The sequence below is a fragment of the Tamandua tetradactyla genome, chromosome 6 (assembly GCF_023851605.1).
Source record: "Tamandua tetradactyla isolate mTamTet1 chromosome 6, mTamTet1.pri, whole genome shotgun sequence".
In the NCBI taxonomy this organism is placed as follows: domain Eukaryota; kingdom Metazoa; phylum Chordata; class Mammalia; order Pilosa; family Myrmecophagidae; genus Tamandua; species Tamandua tetradactyla.
This window is the reverse complement of record NC_135332.1, coordinates 14,239,175-14,245,719: the sequence shown is the minus strand read 5'-3', so window position 1 is coordinate 14,245,719 and position 6,545 is coordinate 14,239,175. Positions and strand designations below refer to the sequence as shown.

Genomic DNA, 6,545 nt, shown 5'->3' with positions numbered 1-6,545 from the left:
CAGTTATCACCACATGTTTTCCAAACACCCATCTGGCTCTGGTACTCGAGTGCAGAGAGCCTTTGAGAATCTAACGCTGTAACCAAGGGTACAGGGATGGACTGGAGTTGTTGGTGCCAGGGAGGGGAGGTGGTCAGGTGCAATGGTGGCATTACTGGGGCATTGCCAGGTCTCTGCAAGGTCCCGCATGCCCCACTCCCAGGCTTCCTCTTGCAGGGCCTGGGTTTTCCCTCTTTCCTTCCAGGTTCCTGCATCAGGCAGCCCATTACAGGGATGATTCTGGAGATGAGAAGCAGCCCCTATGGGCCTTTCCCACAGGAAGGGGGACGCACAGGCAGACAACAATGACTCATTGGAGCCCATGGACATGCAAAAGGAAGGTGCTGTGGGAGGGGGCCACGGGGTGGGCTAGGGGTATTGGGTGAGGCCAGGCAGATTTGGAGGTGGGAGTGGTTGAGCTGAGGCCAGAAGCATGCGAGGAGCAGGGAAGTTGCGCCCTGAAGGGAGGAGTCAGGGCAGATGCGTGGGTGGGCATTTTCCGGGGCTGTCAGGGCATCAGAAAGGATGCAGAAGCCGGAGCCTGGGGAGGGGCTGGGGTGGGTGCCTGGCCTTGGGGTCCTGTGGACGGCAGGAACGATCTATTCTAAGAACAAGGGGGTGTCACGGAAAGATTGTAAAAGAAGGAAGAAACAGAATTTGAAGTTCATTTTTAAAAGATCATGTTGTTGCTCTGTGAAGAGTAAATCTGAAAGAAGGAGGCAGGCACTGCCACTTTGGAAAACTGGTTTGGCAGATCCTCAAACAATTAAACATAGAGTTACCATAGGACCCAGCAATCCCACTCCAAGAAATGAAAATGTATGTCCACACAAAACCTGTGCAGACGTGTATAGGAGCATTATTTATAACAGCCCAAAGCTGGACACCTCCCAGACCGCCATCAGCGGATGAACGCACAAACGTGGCGGGGCGTGTCCTTGCGGTGGACTATTTGGCCATGAAGAGAGTGAAGTGCCGACATCTGCTGCGACATGGACAAGCCTCAACCCGTTGAGCTTAGTGGAAGAAGCCGGTCACAAAAGACCACATATTATATGATCTCATTTATGTGACATGTCCAGAAAAGGTAAATCCTTAGAGACACAAAGTAGATTAGTGTCTACTTACAGATGGGGGAATGGAGGGCTGGGAGAGTGAAGGGGCACAGGTTTTCTATTTGAGGTGATGAAAATGTTCTAAAACTGTGGTGATAGTTGCACACATCTGTGAATCTACTGAACACCCTTGAATCATACACTTCAAATGAGTGAACTGCATCTTAAGCAAGATGTTAAAAGAACAAGAGCAGAGGCAGGGGGCCCAGTGAGAAGGCTGCTGCAGGCGTCCAGGGGCAACAATGGTGGGTCACAGACACGGAGGCAGCAAGAAGGGAGGAAACACCAAGTACATTTTAGAGCTGGAAGAGACAAGGCATGCTGGATGCGGATGGGGAGATAAGGGAAGAATGAATGGGTCTCATATTTTGAACTGAACAACTGGTGGTTGGTGACCCCATTTATTGAGAAAAGGATGATATGAATGGCAGGGGATCAAAGTTTGAATTTGGACATATGAAATTTAAAATGACCCAAGTGGAAAAGTCAAATAGGGAGTAGAATATACAAGAACATATAGCTCATGGGCTAGAAAAATAAAATAGCATGTGGAAGGGATCTAGAGCGCATGGGACTGGGTGAATCACCTAGAGAGAAAACACTCAGTAAGAAGACAAGAGCACCCAGAGAAGGACAACATTCCCAAGCTGGGTAGAGGGAGAGGAAGGGAAGGAAGCAAAGAAGAAGCATCCAGAGAAGCAGTTCATGCGGGGCTGAGAGGAGAGCACCGCAAGAGGAGGGGAGGAGTCAGGACGAAGAGCATGGAGCTGTGTCCCCTGTGTTTAGAAACACAGAGGTCACCAGTGGCCTCAAGGGGAGATTTCAGTGATGAGGAACTGAGCAAAGAAGTGGAGCGAGGGGACAACACAGAGACGGCGAGTACCAGTGACTCTCGAGAAGTTGTGCTATGAAAGGGACAGAGAAGGAGAGTAGTAACTGCAAGGAGATATGGGAGACAGGATGGGATTTTTAACTTTTATTTTGAAATTATATAAAACTTGCAGAACGATTGCAAAAATAATGCAAAGCCTACGCAGAGGGCTTCCCAACACACTCCTATCTCCACCCAGATACTCAGAACCACCAACTTTAACATTCTACCACTTTTACCATGTTATTTATTCTGTCTATCTGCCTGTCTGTCTGCCTATCATCTATCTTGAGAACACATGAGAGCAGGTTGCACACATCATACTCTTTGAACTCACAATACTTGAAGGATGGAATTTTAAAAGCGCACAGGCAGAAGCCAGTCCGGAAAGTCCACATGCTGTATGATTCCAACTCTATGACATTCTGGAAAAGGAAAAATATAGAGACAGTAAAAACAGCTTCCCTCAAAAACTTCAGGGTGGGGGAGCACAGAGTGCTTTCTGGGCAGTGAAACTGTTCTGCTGTTGACACCACACTGGTGGGTACAGGACACCGGGCATTTGTCAAAGCCTGTGGAAGGCACAACACCAAGTGATGTAAACGTGGGCTTCAGTTACTAATACTGTATCAATATGGTTTCATTAATTGTAGCAAATGTACCACGCTGATTCCAGACGATAATAACAGGGGATTCAGTGCAGGGAGAGGGTATTTGGTCAGTCTGCTTTACTGGACAATTTTTCTGTAGACCTAAAGCTACCCTAAAAAACAGTTGTTTTGTAAGAGCGTGGGCAAAGCAAAGCCTGAAAGCAATGGTCCAGTAGAGCGGGAGAAAAGGATTAGAGCAGATGCAAGGTCCCTCCGATGTCCCCAGGCAGGAGTCCCAGGGCATGAGGGGATGGGCCGGTCTTGGGTAGGAACAGAGGCGGGGGGAGCAGGGATGCGGCAGCCCTGGTGGAGCAGAGGGGGTCCTCAAATGCACTCCCCGTGCTCAGTGCAGAACGAGGCAAGACCATGAGCTAAGACTGATGACCGAGGAAGGGTGAGTGGGGGTCAGGGGGTACGTCAGTGACCAAAAGATGTCAACAGGGTGGGATCCTCATTGAGGGGGAGGTCCTTTCTGCCCAGAGCCACCTTTATTACTGGGGTAGCTCCTTCCATTCATTTTGCTCAGGGGTGTTTGGATGAGAACAGCCTTAAGCATCTCCGACAGCAGACTGTTCTGGATTTAGAAAACACAAAGGAAAACCCCTTCTATACCTCGGAGTTGACCTTCCAGGGCTGGGGCTGGGCTAAGGTCGCACCAGTGAAGGGCTGGCCTGGAGTGCCCTTAAATTCTGAGCCCTGGGCGCCGACCTGCCTCCCCCTAGACCCAGCTTGGATCCTTCTTCCTGGGAGCCTCCCCAGGCTTCTCCCAGCCCCGGGTCCGTGCCTACCCCCTCCAGCTGTGCCGAACCTGTGCTTGCCACTTAGGTTCTTGCAGTCATTGCTGGGCTACCTGCTTTCTCTTCCAAGCTGGAAGCTCCCGAGGGCAAGGATTCGGGTTTTCTTTTCCCCACGTCTCCCTGCTGACAATACCGGTTTAGGACCTTGCATTCACAGATCATAAGCACAGGGACTGCTGGACCCCTGAACTGTAGCCCACTTTGCTTCACTTCTTTCACCCACTGGCTACATCCTTCTGTGCGTTTCTTCTCCTTTCTCCCTCTTTCCCCATCTGCCCCTTCACCCCTGCAGACCCTCCCCTACTCTGATCCATTGCACACAATTGTTCCAGATTAGACTTCCAGAAACCTCTCCTTCCATCATGGCCCTGCTCAGCCTCCTCCTTGAGGACCTCACTGAGCTCAGGCCCCCCTCACCCACAGTCTGCCGTGCTCTAAACCAGGGTTTCCCAACCTTGGCACTCTGACGCTTTGCGTCGGATCATTCTTTGCCGTGGGGCAACACATTGTAGGGTGTTCGGCAGTATCCCCGGCCTCCACTCACTGAATGGTAGTAGCACCCCCTCCCCCAAGTTGTGACAACCAAAATCTATCTGTAGACATTGCCCAGTGACTGCTGGAGTTGGGGTGGGGGAGTAAAAACTCCAGCCCCAGCCCCAAGACCTTGATCCCCAGTTCTCCCAGCCCTAGCCCCTTCTGCAACCGATGACATCACTCCCTTCTTAAAGCTCTTGTAGCATTTATTTCCCAAGTTCCTGTACTCTTTTAAATTTGTTCTCTAATTGCTTCATTTGCATAAACCTGATCTCCTGGGTAGGGACTGACCCCAACACTTGCTCCTTTTATGCCAGAACGGAATAAAAACCTCCTTTTCCTCTTTGCTGTTTGCAGGCACTGGCCTGGCAGAGGGGCCAGCCAAGGCGTGCGGGGCTGGCTGGTTCCTGAGGGATGTCACCTCCTCACCCAGCCTTGGGCAGCCCAGGGTCCCGGCCCGCTCCCAGTCTGTGGCATGTTTTCCTCATGAGAGTCTAACGTGCAGCCAAGGGGTGAGAACCACTGTTCCCAAAGCGTGTAAAATCCCTTTGGCAACTTCTTTAGAGTCAGATTACCAGGCCCACCCACAGCGACTCTGCTTGCTAGGACCAGGGTGGGGCCCAGGCATCTGCACTTTTTAACAATCAGCCGCCCAGGGATCCTGAAGCAGACTGAGAAACGCAAAGCTGTAGGCCCAGCACTGGGGTCTCTGTGCCCTTCTCTTTACCAGTCTGGGTCAGGGAGGGGTGAGAGCCTCAGCGTGGGTCTGGCCCTGGGAGGCTGAGGAGCGAGGAGGTGGGTGGTGGCTGGGCTGGGCTCCAGGGCATGGGGCTGGGGACCATCTCAGCCCGTCTCAGCGGCCCCACTTCCTTCCTTTCTTGGCCCAAGCGCCTGCAGGGCCACCCAGCAATCCTGCCCTGAGTTAATGAGGAGGAGGGGAGGATGGTCTGGGCCAGGAGGCCAGGAAGGTAGGAAGACGTGATCCCCAGAATGCCCAGCTTCCAGAATGTGCCCCAAATGAGAAGATGCCAGCTGGCTCCTCCAAGCCAGGGCCACCTGCCCAGGTCCATAGAGCAGGTGGAGACGCAGGGACATAAGCCCAGGGCACGTGTTGTGGGAGAAGCTGAAGAGGTCCAGACTGTCATGTCAGAGACACAGGTAAAGCCCCGTATGTGGACAGAAGCTTGCAGGTTCCAGGGTACTGATTAGATCCTCTTCTTATCAGATAACCTTTGCACTTGTCTGTCATCACCCAGGCCCTGGAATAACAAGTCCTGGAAGCTGCCACTTCCACCCCCTGCCAAGACCCAGCCATAACAAGAACACCCTCCCCTTCCAGGCATCAGCAGAACCTCCTTGATTACAGGCGAGGGAACCGAAGCCCACTGCCAGTTTATGCATAAGCCAGAGGGGGCGCTCGGTCTCCAGACCCCTACCCTCGTGATCCTCAAGCTCTGCTCCAACCTCAGAGAGAGACTGGGCTTTAGCCTGACTGTGTGGGTCTGAACCCAGGCTCTGCTGTGCAGCCCTGTGCATGTGTTTCAACCTCTCTGCTTCAATCGTCCACTACAAAAAAATGCAAACAATAGTCCCTACCTCTTTGGATCACATGGGGATTAAATCTAGCAGTTTAACTTATTTAACAAATAAATGTAGAATTCTTGCCTGCCATGTGGGAGACCCAGGTTTGATTCCCAGTCCATGCACTTCCCCATAAACCAAACCTACACAAAATAATTCAACAAATGGTGCTACAATAACAGGATGCTCACATGGAAAAATAGTGAAATGTGATCCCGTTATACAGTATACAAAAACAGAAAACAAATAAATGAGAGCTTTCACAGGCCAGTGTTCTCAGCCAGTCTTCAAAGCTGTCATTGATGACCATCCCGATAAGGTAGGTCCATATTCTGTAGATAAGGAAACCGAGTCACATGGAGATCAAGCTCATACAGCCAGTAAGTATCATGCTTGAAATTCAAACCCAGAAAGTCTGGCTCAAGGGTTCACGTCTTAATGCCTCTGTCACACTGCCTTCCAGCGTAGACACCTGAAAACAGTAGGCACTGAAATGTTTACAGCATCACTCAAGTTTCTCAGCAGGCCTGAGCCTTAGAGAGCTGTGGCTGGCAGTGGGTCTGAACTGGGGTCCCTAGCTGGTGGGCGGGTGGGCCCTCACCCCATGGGTCCTTCTCATGCTCTTTCTCTCTCCCCTCTTGAGAGGGAAGCTGAGCCTCTGGAAATCCCTAGAGCTGTCTGCGTGAGTGGTGGAGCGGTAGCAGTGTCCTCCTCTCCCCGTCAGTGAGTGAACTGACCAGTGCTGTTTTCACGTGAACACTGTGCAGAGAAGCAAGTCAGATATGGCTCTTGTCCTTCTGGGTGGGCTCCTCGCGTCCCGGCACCACGCCCCCCACCTTCCCTAAAGGCTTTCGAGATGGCTTGCGAAAGCACCCTCCACCCAGCCCGAGAGCACAACCATAAAATGCCTAGGAAAAATGTAGCAACAGAAAGGCAGCATCATGGAAATAAACGGCAG

At 51.7% G+C, this 6,545-nt stretch overlaps 1 long non-coding RNA gene across 1 annotated transcript; it reads left to right on the top strand.

Moving 5' to 3' along the window:
* Positions 1-1,006: 1,006 nt before the first annotated feature.
* LOC143685814 (uncharacterized) lies at positions 1,007-5,670 on the top strand. Its single transcript, XR_013176754.1, has 3 exons — positions 1,007-1,126; positions 4,364-4,518; positions 5,263-5,670. It is a non-coding gene; the product is annotated as an uncharacterized LOC143685814 (long non-coding RNA).
* The last annotated feature ends 875 nt before the right edge of the window (positions 5,671-6,545 follow it).